The 18061-nt window shown below is 30.8% G+C and overlaps 1 long non-coding RNA gene across 1 annotated transcript; it reads left to right on the forward strand.

Annotated features, from left to right (window-relative positions):
- The first annotated feature begins 7978 nt into the window (after positions 1-7978).
- Positions 7979-8346, forward strand: LOC149540016 (uncharacterized). Its single transcript, XR_016355962.1, has 2 exons — positions 7979-8064; positions 8194-8346. It is a non-coding gene; the product is annotated as an uncharacterized LOC149540016 (long non-coding RNA).
- Positions 8347-18061: the final 9715 nt, after the last annotated feature.

Here is an 18061-nt window from a genome sequence, read left to right on the forward strand (position 1 = left end):
TCTTGGCTTTGGCCTTTTACATATCAAAAAAATTATAAAACATTTGTTATCTTATGTTAATTGTTGTACTACAATGACCTCATCATTATTGCAAAAGGTACATATAATAGTTTAATATATAGATATTTCTAGTTTATTGTAAACTTTAACATTTTTTTCCCTTTAACAAACTATGTGGTACAAACAATTTTTTTAATGTTATGAAAAAATTGATGGTTTATTTCACAATTTTAAGTATTATTATTTTTCTTTTGCCATTCAATTTTTTCAATTGTATTTAAGAAAATTAATATATTATAATAAAAAATTAATAAATTCACTTTTAATCATAGATTAAATAAGTGCTATATATATATTTGACATTTTAATTTTTGCTATGTAATAACATTATTATTTTTCAATGGTCAAAATAATAATTATTTTGAGGAGTATATTCTTAGTTTCTAAAAGTGTTAAAAAAAAATTTTTTTTAAAAGATAAAAATATTATTTAAAAATAAAAATTAATTAATATTTTTCTTTCATTAATTTAATGCTAGTTAAGTGTAACTTAGAAGTCATGTTTTCCATCAATCATTTAGAAAAGTAAAATTCATAAACTATTAAATAATATTAAATATAAATTATTATTTAAAACTTTCATGATGATAATTATCACAATTTAAGTATAGATGATTATATTTAAAAAATCTAACAACAATTTTCTTATTATTATATACAAAAAAATTGTATATATATTTTTACATATACCACTTGAAGTTAATATACTAGTAAATGTATATGACACCCTCTTCTATATATCATTTACATATCTCTCCCCCTCTCTTTACCTCTACTCTTATCTCCCTTGTTGACTCCCTCTTTGTCATTGATCTCTTTCTCCATTCCTACATTTATATCTATTTATCTCCCTTTTCCCCTCTCACTCTATCTTCATACTACTATATCTCCAATCTCATTCTATCTTCATATCTTCTTCCATCTTCATCTCTTTCTTCCCACTCTATTGATAGGAACTTTGATCCATTGCATCTCTTGTCATAATAATCTTTGTTTAGAATAAATTTTAATGTATAAAAGAAGCGGAAGCCATCTAAGGTGAACATACATACAAGTATTCTATTCTTTTTAAATATCACCAACGAATATCTTAATTTTAAAAAATAATATTATATCTTGAAGTTTCATTGAGTTAGCCTTAATGAAATTAGCTAATAGGCTACTTATCAGGGGATCCTCCATGGGTAATTGTCATGTTCCCAATTCAAGCCGAAAAAATATCTCAAATTGGAATAACATGCTCATCTAGTGGAAATTGACAAGGTGCAGCTGGGGCTAAGTGGTGGTGGAATTTTTTTTAGCAATCTTAGTAAATTGGTGGATACAAAGTTGCTTGTATTAGATGGTGGTGGCATCATAGGTAGTATTGTGTCTCAAATGGGGACATATTTTTATGTCTCACAACGATGGCTTGGAGTAGGAGCGTTCTTTTTGGGTTTCTAATCTGTTATAAAATAAGAAAATAAAGAGATTTATCACAACATCATAAACAAAGAACAATTACAACAATAAATTGGAGAAGAAAGGGTTTTCATTGATTGAATTGAGCAACAACATTGCCTCTTTTTATAGAGGGCATTTACAACTTCTAGAATTTGAAATGGTAAAATCAAATTAATTTCTATCCTAACTAATTCTCCACATGGATGACTGCATGAGGAGAGAAGTCCAAGTCCACAAGAAGACACAACACACTATTTTGCATAAGTTAAGGAATGTTCAACATATAGTGCAGTTCACTTGAAACTAACTGCCAACATGGAGAGTTGATATAGTTTATTCCAATACCCTCCCTTAATTTCTACCACTAATGAATCTTTATGTGGGAGAAATTATTACAACACAAAATTTCAAATAGAAACCTCCTTGAAACTTCTAAGTTTAATCAAATAGGATGGGTCCCAACATTAAGCCTTCTTAGGTACCCATTTACAACATAAAATTTTGGTTCCCCTTATCACTTTGGAGTTTTTTTCTTCTTGTCATTATGTTTTTGGGTTTTTAACAGGCTCACTCATTACCATTTGGGATTTCTCCTAATTAATTCAATTGCATTTGCTTTAGGTTTTTCACCCAAACAAGTGGTTTTGGCTTACCACAAACCCTTCAAAGACTTGGAACAAACAACATCATTTCAATGATGGGAAAATTATCTCTGATCTTTCCTCCTTTATGAAATCTTGCTTTTCATGGATGTCTTGCTAGACATTGATTCCAATTTTTTCAAATATTTTGTTATCCTTCTTGAAAATTCAAACTTTGATGAATTTTTATTTTTTCTCACACTCAAACATTTGTAATTAAACAAGCCTTTGCTCGTATTTGTGATCTTCTATCAACTTGATCCATAGCTTCATCCAAATTCCATTTTTAAGCACTTCTACATAGAATTCTCTTTACATTCTATTCTAATGCAACTTTTCAGTATGACTTTAAACCACAAATATTACATGGATAGATCCTAACAATTATCTTTCATGTGTCATTTCCTATTACAATTTGAACATTGCATATATTGTTTACATTGAACATATTTTCTTGAACCCATATCATCATTTATTTTATTTGTTTTATATCATAGTCCTTTGTATTTTGGTCTCATTGTTGGCTCAATAGGCTCTTAAATTCCTTCTTCATGTTTTCCCAATCCTTTACCTTTGTAGCCCATTTTATTCATGATATCCCAACCAACATTCTTATCACAACTAGTATTATTTGTAAGCACATTGTCCTTTTCATTTTTACATTCGTTATCATCTTTATAAAAATCAAATGTATCAAGTGATGGATCCAAATTATCTGTGCTACATGAAATATGACATATTAATTTTATCTTCAAGCCTACATTTCTAATTGTAAGTGATTGATTTAATTCATCTTTTAACACACCATTCTCCTCTTCTATTTTCCTCAATTTTCTCTCTAATTCTACATTTCTCTTCTTAATATCATCAAACAACTTTAACTTTTTATCTATCTTTTCATTTTCATATGTATAAACACTATTCTCATTAAAACATTTACACCTTCCTACTCCCATATCATTGCTTTGTCACTTCTTTCAATTTTTTTTTTCACAAATTAAACTTATATATCTTTCTTCACTTTCTTTATTTATTCTTGTAAATTATTTATCTCAAGAATTAAACTTTCATTCTCCTAGATAACACTTTTTTACCTTGCTTCCCCATTCTAATTAATCCACAAACAACACTTTCTTTGAATTTCTAATAGTTAATTCAATATATTTACCATACTTCACATTCACAACTATATCCTCTTCTTTGAATTTAAATTATTTAAAAAATAAATTAGATTCAAACATATTTGACATGATCCCCATCTCAATGGCAAAAGACTTCCACAATATTTTCTCTACATTAACAAAACAAATAATTTTACCTCAAACAATTTTGTTCTCCTCTTAATGTAGCGATAGCCGATATAGGAACTACTAACATTCCCTTCTCTTTAGAAATATTTTATTAGTCTTGGAATTTTCAAAAATAAAAAAATCTATTCCATCACCCATCTTGGCTTTCCAAACACCCAAAGATTTATTTGATGCTACTCAGTCAGATTATAACTTGCAACAAAAAAATTAGAATTTCACACAAAATAATTCTACCACAACCCCAAGGGTCATAGATGCTGTGGTACCAAGTTAAAAAATAAATAAATAAAGAGATTTATCACAACATCATAAACAAAGAACAATTACAACAACATATTAGAGAAGAAAGGATTTTCATTGATTGAATTGAGTAATTGCATTGCCTCTTTTTATAGAGGGTATTCACAAGTTCTAGAATATGAAATGGTAAAATCAAATTAAATTCTATCCTAACTTATTCTCCACATAGATAGTTACATGAGGAGAGAAGTCCCAATCCAAAAGAAGATGTGGCTCACTATTTTTCATAGGTTAAGGAACGTTTAACACATAGTGCAGTTTGGTTGAAACTAACTGCCAAAGTGAAAAGTTGAAATAGTTTATTCCAACATTATCTTTTTCTCTCCGATTACATAATCATACACATTGTGGATTTGGGCACTAAGAAATATTATAGTTTTGGGGAGGAAGTGGGGTAAAGAGTAATAAAAAAACAACACGGGAGTAGTGATAAATTGAAGGCTTGGTGTCTTGTGGGATAAGCATGGGAGTTTCTATTTCTAGGTGATCATATTGATATGAATACCAAGGCCTAAAAAGTAAGTTTTTAGGTAATCTAATTTGGTCCCTCTAGTATCTTTTAGTGGATCTTCCATTTGTTAGGATTAAACCTCAGATAGAAATAACAATCACATGCAAATATAACCAATATTAGAAAATAATAGATCACACAAAAAAGAACGCAAGATACCAAGATTTAACATGGTTCACCCAATCCTTGAGCTACGCCCACCAAGCAACAAGTCCAATATTATTACGATCTAGTGATTACAACCTAACTACAATCCATAATCCCTTACAACTCAATACTATTGCAAGAACCAATTTTTGCATCACACCTTATGAAAACATCTAACCCTAAGCCATTTGATACAAGTAATTTTATGCCACTTTAGGGTTACAATATGTTGGCCATACATTGGCCATAATGTCAGCCACGGTCCAAAAAAATTTTCACCTCAAAGAATTTATGAATTATGTACAGTACTTCCTTGATCAGTCACCACAAACTAACACCATTCTAAAACTTTGATGCTGCTTATGTTAGCAACAATGTTGATGGTATTCCTTAGGGGGAGTATCCTAAGAATTGGAGAGACTATTAACATGATTGACATTTTACATTCATGACTGTATTTTCCATTGATGTCAACATAGTATTATATTTGTAAAAACTGGCAGCATAACAGACAAAGAACAAGGTTGTACGAACTGTGTATTGATGATCAGATCAAGCATAGTTGATGATGTATTCTACATTGTGTCTGACCTATCCAATGATGATCCCCCACCTCTACCCTAAGAATGAAGAATATCAAAATAATTGGGGATCCCCCAAAGGACAAAATCACAATACAATTTCTTCAAGAAATACTTTGGAACCTCAAGATTGTTACAAAAAGGGGCATCAAACACCATCCAACACCTACCCCAAAATTTATTTTTAATACCTTCATGAATGCACCAATGGATGGGGAACCTTTTTGTTGTATTTCTTAATGTGTTTTGTTCTCCAGGCATTTTAAACAAAGCACATATCTCATCTTTGGTAATCGGTTTTTTATTTAGATCTTTGAATATAACAATTTATCAAAAGATATCTTCTTTTTTCTTCTCTTTTATTATTCCATAGATTCAATTGACCGGTAACAAATGTGACCCACAATGGTCTTAAGGGATTATGTCAATTGTGCCCTACTAGGATTATATTGAAGTGAACTCTTTAAACTCCTAATAATTGTTTCTAACTTGGTTTTGTCTCTTTCAATTTTATTCAAAAAAAAATTTTGGGTCCCTGGAAGTGGTTGTTCTTCATTTTGAGGGTTTTTGGGTTGATCATGTGGAGGGTCTTATGTTGGATTTTGTGGTGGATTGTTCACGAGTGAATTTTCTACATTACTTGACAATTAAATAAATACTATTTTTAAAAACTAAGCAAACCCCAATTTAAATTCAAAAAAATATTTAAAAACACAAATTTTAACAAAAACTAGAGTTGAAATCCATACCTCTTTGATTGGTTTGTGATTTCTGATGAAGTGGAGTCATATCTCATGCAAATAGGGGTTAAAAACTACTTGCCACAGTGTGTTCATGCTCCTTGGAAGACAAGAGAAGCGGAAACCCATAGAGAGAAAAGGGAGACAAGTGAGAAATAAGTCTTTGGGTTTTTTTCTTATATAAAACTTTTCAAGATTGCAATCACTATATCCTTTTCATTAAGTTTTCAAATAGTGCGATCGCGCTACCATTTCCATTGCACAAGTAATAGGCTCATCCCACCCAAACCATAGCATAATCACACAATAGTACAATCACACTATGGCTTAGATTAGAAAAAAATTTGTTGCATCTTTTTGGTCCACAACTTTGTGCACTTACCCATCAATATTATTAATAGAATCAAACGTAGTACATACATTATTGTGAGTAGTGAAAGACTTTGATATTGTTATCTTTATTTCCTTAGATGTCTTTGGATATGATTGAAATTTCTTATATACCATTGTATCAGAATGATGCATTTTCTAAGTGGGGAAGGATGTGACAACTATTTTTCATATGGACAATCATCTGATCATTCTTTCTGACATCTAAATTTTTTCTTTTATAAATTGAATTTGAAAATTTACAAGGGTATATCATTAAATAATGGTTATCATGTTTGATTATAAATCTTGATAGTGGGACTTAAAGAACACCAGTTTCAAATCTTTATAACCACTATCCTTTCATTCTTTATGCATAGGCTTGGCATTAATGGTAGGTAGCATAAGAATTTTGGAAGTTTTGGTCATCCAAATGGTGCATGTGTTATTGAGAGGAATAATGGGTAGGGGGAACGAGGGGCACAATGTAGATCACTTGGTCGAGACTGTGGTGGTCTTTGGCTTGATAAAGGTAGAACATTATGGCTTTATATGAGGAAATTAGTCCTATTTTTACATTCCACAGTGCCAAATTTGTAGAGGGAGAAAAAGAGGATTCAATTCAATTATGTTATTCTAACAACTGGGTAGAGGTTGTAAATAAGTTGATCAATGGGACGTAAGGACCAAAAAGGGAGGCATGGCTCTTCTGTCTAAAGAGACCCTCAAGCGTCGAATAAAAAGATAAAGAAAGTAAGGTGTTGTCTTATGGTGAAAGAGATTTGAGGGAATCCATGTCCCAAATGATACTGTAAGCATATGGAAAGTCAGTGGCTACTCAGAGTGAAGGACCTGACCAACCTGATTGTGGGCACTACTTGCGGATGGTTTTTTTGGCTATGACATTAATTATTGTTCATTCAATCTACCACTGACTATTATCTGTGAGATAGAACTCTCGCCGACATCAGGTAAGATTGATTCATTTTCCTTAAATTTTAGATGATTGATTTGACCACATAGATCACAACCTTGTTTACTTATTTCCACATTAAAAATATTAGAGATCTCTATTATAATATAAGATTGAGTTGTTGGCTTTCAGGTGATATGGAAAATGCAACTCTTTCATGTTGAGTTCAAGCCACAAAGGACTAGTCCTTGTCATCTCAACGCTATTGAGTAAACCCACTTCAATCATATTTAAAGTAGACCTAGTGTTGTCACTTAAGAGTCAACCACACTACCATTTATTTTCAAAAACAATGAAATATGAGTATAGGTCAATAAGAGAGACATATGAACAGTAGCTTTAACTAGTTGTATATCAGATGTTTTGTTCCTTGTTTAACTAGTGTGGTTGGTTTTTAGACCACAATTGTAAGTATATGCCATGTAGAAAATTAAAATGCAATAGCACATAATTGCTAGATCAGTACCTTGTCTCACTCTATGTGAGAGTTTAGAGAAGCTCTCACAAGACTTGACATTTTTCTGCTCTAATATCTAGTTTTATTAGTACCTGCCACCCATAGGCGGGGACTAATGTTTTCACCTCACTCCTTCCATTAATCTGTGCTTGAAGAGTCGAAAAAACTTTAAAACATTCATACAAAATTCACTCGCACATAATATTCTCCATTTTCCACAAATTTCAGGCTCAATATTTCTATTTTCCTATTGGCCGGGGGCTTTATTCTCGGCAGTCTTTTATTTTTCCTACTTAATTATTCCGCAGAAAATAGGAGTGTCGAGGACGTGACAAGCAGTGGCAACGGAGTGATGCATTTAGCCTAGTGTCATCTGTAGACTCCAGACGTGGCTTGTGCATGTAAACTTCATCTCAGACACATGGACGCTTATTCATTTCATACTGCATCAGATTTTGGCTTTCTAGGGGGTAGACTATGGTCTTCACCCTGTACATTCTAGTCTGCAACTCAATCTTCGGTTGTATTCAAAGGTATATTTCTTATTAATTTATCTATCTTCTGAGGGTTGCGCCCAAGACATTTTAGGGTTTCGCTCTAAAATCTGAATCCAAAACTTATTAGGCTTTCATTCTAAAATTTGTCCATGGTTGTTTTACCAGGGTTGGCACTGCAAGACTGGATAATTTCGAGCATTTTCGGACACTTTTAGATAGCATTGGTATTCGCTTCAAAATTGTTGCACTCTGAATCTTGTATTGAAATAGCTTGTCGTGGTTGAATGAATAAGAAAAACAAATTGTTGTAAACATTAATAGTGCCTACAATTTTTTGCGTCTGAGGATGCCCATCTAGTCACAACTTCCAAAGCTTGTTCAGAATATGTTGGTATATGTTCAGATCATTCCCTCATTTTCACTGTTATTAAACGATTTACTCTCTATGAATCAGGAACCAACATTTGCTCCCCGGAATCTATTATTTTTGTACGTTAAGGGTTGTAGATTGTCCAAAAAGGTTTTCAATTTTATTAGGTTAGAGAAGGTACATACTTCCAGATCTAGTGTAAACGTTGTCTTCTATTCTGTTGAGCTTGATTCTATTCCAGAAATTTCTCTATTTCCAAACATCGTCTGATTACTTGTGTGGATTTAGGGTTTCTAGATACTGTATCGTTGGATTTACAGTCAGCTACCTTGTATGCAGAGGAGATGTGCGGACATATGTCGATGAGATTTGCAATAGTTGAGGGTAAGAGTAATAACCAGTATAACAAAAAAAGGGCAATAGAAAACAAAGGCGGAGAAACATTTCAGTTGAAAGCAACGAAATTGGTTTGTCAAAGCTTTGATATAGGTGTGGTAAGAAACATAAAACCATGGCTTTGTGTTTTATATTGTTCTTGTAGAAAATTTGTATGTAATTTTTGTATTGAATACTGATAGATAAAAAAGAAGAATGTTGCTTTTGTGGATTTATCATGTACAGTTAAATTTCTACCTAATATCTTATGAGTTGGCTTCATGGAATGGTTGTTTTGGGTTATTTATTTGCTGAGATATGTTAGTGTCAAAGGATATCTTATATTTTTGCAATTCCATTACTTCTTTTAGTTTTGTTTATTTAGACTTCCTTATTTTTGGGTTGGGTATCTTTCACCTCAGAAAATATTTTGAGGAACCTTAACAACTTTGTGATAGGGTGGTAAAGCACTCCTACAATATTCTTGTCCTTTTATGTTCTTCAACAAGTTTTGGAGCTCTTATCAACTCGGTCATCATGTTCAAAACATCTTGGTATTCTCGTAACTAGTTTACGATCTCTTTTAGAATTTGTTGTTTTATCTCCTTTATTCATACCTGTACACACACATTTATTTCTTTCTAATTTTAATGGAAATTAAAATTATTGACTATTTAATGACCTTGATTCCTGTAGACTCTTCCACATTTTATGGAGATTTGTTGATGCTGCACATATTTTGTAGGTGCAGCCATTTTGTATGTGCAACCTCCAAATCCCATGACTATGAATAGATTGCGTTAGAATTAATATTGTTTGAATGAAATATGATTTAACATTACCAAATTTTTACAATTTATCTTTAATACAAAATTTGGTTTAGATTGTGTGTTTTTTAGAATTAACTTAATTATCAAGATGAGAGAGAGTATAAAGAGAAACACATCAAAAAGATGAGGAGAGGAAAAGTTATCAAAAGCAAAAAATAACATATACAATTAAAAGAAAATGAGAAAATATATGAAGGAAGAGGAAGAAAATATATGAAGGAAGAGGAAGAGAACAAAAATAACAAGCTAAAATGAATAAGCAATAAAAATAAACAAATTTAAGAAAAAGAAAACTAATTTAAGAAAAAGAAAACTAAATAGAAGGTGAGAAAACACCAATAAGAAAAGAACAAAAAAAATTGCTCAAGGAAAATAAATAAATTTAAGAAAAAGAAAACTAAATAGAAGGTGAGAAAACACCAATAAGAAAAGAACAAAAAAAATTGCTCAAGGAAAAGAACCTTGGATGGTGTTAATCCAAAATAACATTTCTAGAGGTGTTCCTCAAGTTGGTAAGACATGGAAAGGACTTCACATCCATGACCACCTTTCAAGGAAATGGAAAATTAAAGTTGAGGGGTCTCTAGTTTTCCCAGCAATATAGAAATGGTAGGAACATATAGACAATGGATATCATGATTAGATATGACTAATAAGAATTTCAAAATATGTGCAAAGAAGTCCTTGTGGTAGAATCTTGAGAGAACTGATAAGCACTTGGCCTCCTCCAAGTATTCTAGTATTCTTTTCTAATCAGTGGTTCAAACATGGCATTGACAAACTTGGTGACCTCATCATTGATGGTAGATTCATTGGTTGGGAGGAAATGGTTTCCAAATATGAGATACATCCTACTTAGAAATAACCTTCTCTATTTTGAAAGAGGCTTGGGAGTACCTAAATCTTCCCTTATAGTGTGGAGAGGTTGTTGATAGATTACCTTTGTTGAAGTGGCCTGAAAGCTCCCCTCTACATTCCACCAAAACCAAGTATGTATATAGTTTGTTAACTGACTCCTCTGACATCTTTGCACATTTTAAAATCAAATGGCTCTCCAACTTTAACCCTCAGGATTGTTCCAAGAACCTAAACCTCCTTTGGCATAGACCTATTGGACCTAGAATCCAATGTTTTCTCTGGAAAGATCTTTACAAACTTCTCTTTTCTAAACTCAATGGTGAACCTTATATCTTCTTGGTATACCAACAACTTGAGTCTATGCCCCACGTCTTCTCATATTACACTTTTTACAAGAGTGTATGGGATGTGTTTGGCATATCACTGAATGAGAATATTTATTTATTTCATGTTATCTCTAATTTTATTCCTGGGATGTCCAAGTTTCTTAACTCTTTTGCTCTATTTTTTCCTCTCATTTTCTTTGGCATATATGGTTACTTAGGAATGAGAATATATTTAAAGGTGGAAATAGGATTTTTACTGAGTGTCTGCGGAGATTCATTTATCATCATATTTCCATGTAGGTTACATTGAGTTTCCAGGTAAAGGAGCATCAACTACTCAAGGTTGTTAGAGAATGCAACAATGTTCTCATAAAGAAGAACATATCATATAAGTTGAATACTAAAGAGAAAAAAGATTTTTATTTTGACTGTACTTTGAAAGAGTTCCTAAACCAGATCATCAAGAAGAAAAAACCCATTGAATCAAATAGAACTTCAAAATCTGTTCAGCAGGCCAATGAAGGGACGACCATTTGTCGTAGTGACAATGAATGCAACAAACCAATGCTTATCAACAAAACTGATAAAAGACCAATAGATATCCTAGTAGTGACCTATAGCAAATCTTGGAAGTAAGAGAAGGAAGAACCCCATGCATCTTAATAGGTGTGATTCCTCATCCCCTGCACTTCCTTGAGAAGCACTCTTCAACAATCCACAAAATGAAATCTGAGAAGAGGGTCTCAGACTCAGATGGGCTGATGGACCATTGTTCAAACATAATATTTAAAAGCTAGTCTCATTTATTTTTGAATTGCTTCGATGTGTTTACATTGTAGATTTATACAGACTACAGATTGTAAACTGATTATATTTTGGTATTCAATTTTTGATGTATCAGACTCAATGAATTATAATTAATGGAAAAAAAATTCTATATATATAAACACACACATACACACACACACAATTATATATATATATATATATATATATATATATATATATATATATGTATATATATATATATATATATATATATATATGTATATATATATATATATATATATATATATATGTATATATATATATATATATATATATATATATATATATATATATATATGTATGTATATATGTATATATGTATGTATATATATATATATGTATGTATATATATATATGTATATATATATATATGTATGTATATATATATATATGTATGTATATATATATATATATGTATATATATATATATATATATATATATATATATATATATATATATATATATATATATATATATATATATATATATAATTTTTTTTTTTTCTCTTTACTATTTTAGTCTTATATTAAAATTCATCTATTGTTTGGTAGTTGTGTTTTCTTTTAATTTATCTTTTAAGTTTATATATGTATTGATCATTTTTTGATTGTTTGTATTTTATATTTTTATTTGTTACTTTATTCCTAGTTATTGTTATGGTTTGTATATTATTAGTCCTTACCTAAGAAGGGAACTAATGTTCCCATATGTCTATGTCTAATTAATTTCTTGAGTTTTTTTGAAATCCTAAAGTTTTGGGATATATTTATAGTGTTTTATTTTTAAATTAATAAAATTGATGGTTCTTATCAACTAAGAGCCATTCAATGAATTGTAGGTCTAAGAAATTTTCATAAATCGCTAATGGTTTATGCCCAGTGACGAGAAAAAGACATTGAACCAGGAGTTCTGGACTGCAGCAAAAAGTATTTTAATGTTTGCAGAAGCATTAGGGTTGATTGGTCAGGACAATGTCTCCCATTTTCTCTATCAAGTTCAAATCCCAAAGTCATCTCTTTCATAGTAACTACTGAATAAACACTTTCTGCATCAAGTGAGATACATTGCTCTTACCATTACAAACACCTCACAACTAGATTCTAACGGCATAAAGCTACTATTCTCCATATAATGTACTCTACATTCCAAAAAAAACATGGATGTTTTCACAGTATTTTAACTCTGGTTTTATCTTGATTTTCTCTCTTTGGTTTTCTCTTATATGAATGTTGTATGGTGAAGTTAAAGGGTCAGAGGGAGCAGGAGAGAAAGGTGTTGATATTGTGAAGGCCAACAGTCATCTTTGTTCCTTCCAATAATCGAGTCTCTTGGTTTCCAAAGACTCTTCATTTGTAATATTATTGGAACCCATTTATATGCTACTCCTGCTCATTTTGTAAATAATTTTTTTCTTATTAATTCAATACTCTGCAGTCTGGACGTAGCCACTATTGTGGTGAACCAGGATAAATCCGGTGTTGTGTATTTCTTCTTATTGTGACATTTAATTTCTTTTCTTCACATTTTCTTGCGCTTTCTTGTAAGCTCGACAATTTCTCTTTGTGTGGCCAGGCTTACCACAAAACCAGCATTCACCATTCCTACCTCTTGACCTTGAACGATTGGGTGACTTTGATCTGCGCTGATTGTAATTATTATTTCCTCTATGATGGCTTCTTCCTCTTCTCTCAGTGCTGACCATAGTGAGAGCATCACCGGATGAGGAGTCTTTGTTACTCCTTCTCATGTCTTCACTTAATAAAGTGGCAACAACTTCATCATAGGCCAGCTTTGACTTCGTAGAGCTTGAAGTACTTACAGCTGTAACTACGGGATCCCAACTGTCAGGTAAAGAAAATAACAAGATGATTGCTTTGGATTCGTCATCTTGAGTCATACCAACCGAGCTTGCTTGACATAATAGGGTGTTCAAATCATTTATATGATTTGACATTGCAATCCCTTCCTTCATTTTCAGTTTGTAGAGTTTCTTCATAATGAAGATTTTGTTTGCAGCCGACGCCATTTGATACATATTCTGAAGTTTGTCCCAAACATCTTTCGTTGACGTCTCATTTGAGACATTGAACAAGACATTTTTCGCTAGTGAGAGAAAAATGGATGCCATAGCCTTGTCATCCATCTTTTGCCAATCTTCATCAGTCATTGTAGATGGTTTCTTAGACTTTCCTTCGATTGCAAGAGCCAAGTCTTGCTTAACCAGCAAGGAACGCATCTGCACTTTCCACAGGCTATAATTCTTGCCTGTAAATTTCTCTATTTTCAAATCCTCCATCTTTCCAGAAAATTCAACACTGATTTTCCAATCTGCACACCTCGTGCTCTGATACCAATTGAAAGGATTTAAACAAAGAAATTAAATGTCGCAATAAGAAGAAATACACAACACCGGATTTATCCTGGTTCACCACAATAGTGGCTACGTCCAGACTGCAAAGTATTGAATTAATAAGAAAAAGTTATTTACAAAATGAGCAGGAGCAGCATATAAATGGGCTCCAATAATATTACAAATAAAGAGTCTTTGGAAACCAAGAGACTCGATTATTGGAGGGAACAAAGATGACTGTTGTCCTTCAAGTGGGAGTTTGTTGATATTGTGAAGGCCAACAGTCATCTTTGTTCCCTCCAATAATCGAGTCTCTTGGTTTCCAAAGACTCTTCATTTGTAATATTATTGGAGCCCATTTATATGCTGCTCCTGCTCATTTTGTAAATAACTTTTTCTTATTTATTCAATACTCTGTAGTCTGGACGTAGCCACTATTTTGGTGAACCAGGATAAATCCGATGTTGTGTATTTCTTCTTATTGCGACATTTAATTTCTTTGTTTAAATCCTTTCAAAAGGGGTATACAAACATTGGATCTCTCTGGTCTTTACTCCGAACCCATCCAAAGATGGGTCTGCAACCAAGGTACACTTTGCCAAAAAATGTGGGCCAATGTGTCCAGCGTTCATATTGCCAAAATGTGCAATGTTTACACTGATATCAACATATGCTATAGAGTATTGTCCAAAATGTAATTTTGTAACATTTTTAGTGAGGATTATTTATACTTTACATAGAGAAGAATGAGCTATTAATATGAAACCTATATGGAGAGATATATGAGCGATATATATTGAGATATATAAGATCATAAATTTTTCGATTTGTATATTAAATATAACAGTTATTTCATAAATAATATGTTATAGTCCATAAAATAATCATGTTGCAATAATGTTTCACAACATTGAATCTAGATAATTCATAATAAGAGTGGACCATAAGAAAGTAACAGTGGGCCTTAAGAAAGAAAGCGTAAGAAATGTACATACTATATGATTTGTAGGACTAAGCATATACATGCAGACAATGGTATAGATTCATTAATATATTACAACCACCATTTTCTTTGTAACATCTTTAGGCCTTTATAAGGCTTCTACCAATGTTATCGATTAGAGTCAATAGAATGATGTATACAATTTTGAACAAAAGTAATTGCAATCCAATGTACGTACTAAATTTTAAAGGCATGTTTTTTATTATAATTTTGATGAAAGTTTGTTTTAAGTTAAAAATAATGAATAGTACATGCATAGAATTTTGAAAAAATTAATACATATCGAAAAAATAATTGATTTAAGAGATCCAATTACCAACTTTTTCATAACAAAATATATTGCATGAATTGAATTAACATTCGGTCCAGAAAATATATCTTGCATTTATTAGATTCAATTTACAAAGCTAATTGGCGGTTTAACTTATTATATTTGTTTATTGGAAATAAAACATGTCCCGAGAGGAGGAGGATTATATAAATAGTGTACAGAGACTTCTCCACTTCACATGAAATGAATACAATTTTCTGATAATGGATGGTTTTAGAGTTTTGACGTTGTAAAATGACCAATCAGGTTAGGTGAAACAAAGCACCCAATGTTAATATGTTGTGCCCCCATCTGTGTGAGGGACATTTTATATATTTATATATATTAATGGCTCAAAGCTTTAGAGACTCTCTATAAACTGGGTAATCCTAGAGTTTATAGCAGGTATATGAACAGGAATAGCTCCATCTATTTGACCATAAAAAACCTTTTAGCAGTGAATAACAAAACTATATCAGTTCTCTCATTGTTATATCAACAACTAATACTATGGAAAAAAATATGTTGTTCTTACAAGGAAAATAGTTTAACATAGTTTGATAGAGACGACGAATCTTCAAAATGTTTTATATTTATTTCGAATGGAAAGAACTATTTATGGTTAAATGTGAATACAAGTCGAAAATGACCGCAAGAAATAATAATTAAAAATATTACTCAAAAAATTGTTAGGCAATAGAATTTTATAAAATCATGCTTAAACATACAATTATTTTAACCTATAACAATTTACTATTTAAAAATAGAAAAGAACCTACAAATAAAAGGTAGATTACCTATCCAAGAAAAAAAAAATACTATTTAAAAATAAACTAATATATCAATTCATATTTATAATTTTTAAAAACTAATACCATTTCTCTTAAAAGTATTAGACTTTAAAAATCTCTAATCTCAAACATCGATACAAGGATACAAGGATTCTTACTATATTGGACTCAAATTAAATATAATGTAATCATCAATAATATAAACCAAAATCAGAATTAAGATAGGGATGATAAGCACTAGTATTTTGTAATTTGATTGTGCGAACTATAGAATGGTAATTTTTTTTCTTTTTATTTAGTACAATTTTTTTTTTATTAGCTCTTATGACTAATTAAACAACTACATTGTTTGAATATTTGTATTGCAATTTAGTACAACTTTTTTTTATTAGCTCTTATGACTAATTAAACAACTACATTGTTTGAATATTTGTATTGCAAGGTGGAAAGCTGGAAGAAAATCAAGCAAGACTATATTTTGAACAACTTATATGTGCATTGCAATACTTTCACAAGAAGGGAGTGTTTCACAGAGATTTGAAAAGAGACAATTTGTTACTATACAGTGATGGAAACCTAAAGGTCTTTGACATTGGCCTATGTTGGTCACAAGCAAAAGAAGAAATGAAGAGAAATTTATTACTCCGCTTCCGCTTCAGACACATTTTTAGTGTCTGACAGTTTTTTGGTATGAGAAAGTTTTCTGGCCATTATATTTCACAATAAAAAGACTACCGACTTAATTAATTAATAATTATATTTATATATAAAATTATAATTATTATAACTTATATATAACTTGTTATACTTATGTCTATTGCATGTATTTTGATTTGTAATTAAATTTAATGATAATTTTAAAGTAGATCTCAAAAACTTTAACTATATTATAAATTACTTTTGAAGTTTTTTTCATGTACACATTATATGTAGCATGTTAGAAAAATACATAACCAATGTTAGGTATGAATATAATACATTTTTAAAGTATGAATATAATACATTTTTTAAGGAACAATGCAAAATTCTAAAACAAACTATTTAGCATTGAACAACAAGAAAACTCTTCAATTGTAATGGCTACACATATTGAGGATGAAGAAATGCTATTGAATTTAATTACCTAAATGTAATCACACTAGGCTTGTGAAAAGTTACCGACATAGAAATCACACTAAGCTTGTGGAAAGTAGTCTTAGCTGTAAGTGGATCCCAATTTGATTGGTTTCAAAATCATTGTTTGACTATTTCTACATAAGATTAATATTCGTATGCATAATTAGTAAATTAGACATTAGACATTACATTTAATGACAAAAGTAGTTTAACTAAATTGGATAACATCAATTACTCAAAAGATCTCTCACATGCTTGGAGCAATGTTTGCAAGAATTTATCATCGTGACTAAGTCATAACTTGACTCCAAAGTCTCCCAAATAGTGGTCCATTTCATGCAATACTTATCAATATTTATTTGTCCCTTCCTCTCTTCACGCTTTATTCTATGCATATTCACCTAGGTTCTTTTAATTGCATAAGGATTTCCTTTCCTTTTAATTTTTTCTTTAATATAAATGAGAATAAGTCACTAAATATGATTCCTTGCTTAGAAATGTAGGTTTATCTAACGTAAATATTTTGAATTTTTTATGAATGGAATGGTGTTTTTAAAATCTTTTGTTTGTCATAAATAATTTTTAATAGTACTCGTTTGATTTTAACTTATTTTTTATGGTATTTACTGTTTGATTTATGATTGTGTCTTATATTTATCTACACTCATCCTCAAATCTCCAATTGAATAATCTAATTGAATATGATGGTAGATCTACCATAATCATTAGTATTTGTAGATGAAGATGGTTCACTTCATTTGTTTTTTTGACATTTATTTTACATTCCTTATATTTTATTTAGCCTTATTTTTCCTTCTAAACATTATGATGCTCATATTCATTTCCAATAAAAAAGAATAACAATACTAATACAT

This window comes from Cupressus sempervirens, chromosome 9, assembly GCF_028749045.1.
Source record: "Cupressus sempervirens isolate cs-2001-9-10 chromosome 9, ASM2874904v1, whole genome shotgun sequence".
Lineage (NCBI taxonomy): Eukaryota > Viridiplantae > Streptophyta > Pinopsida > Cupressales > Cupressaceae > Cupressus > Cupressus sempervirens.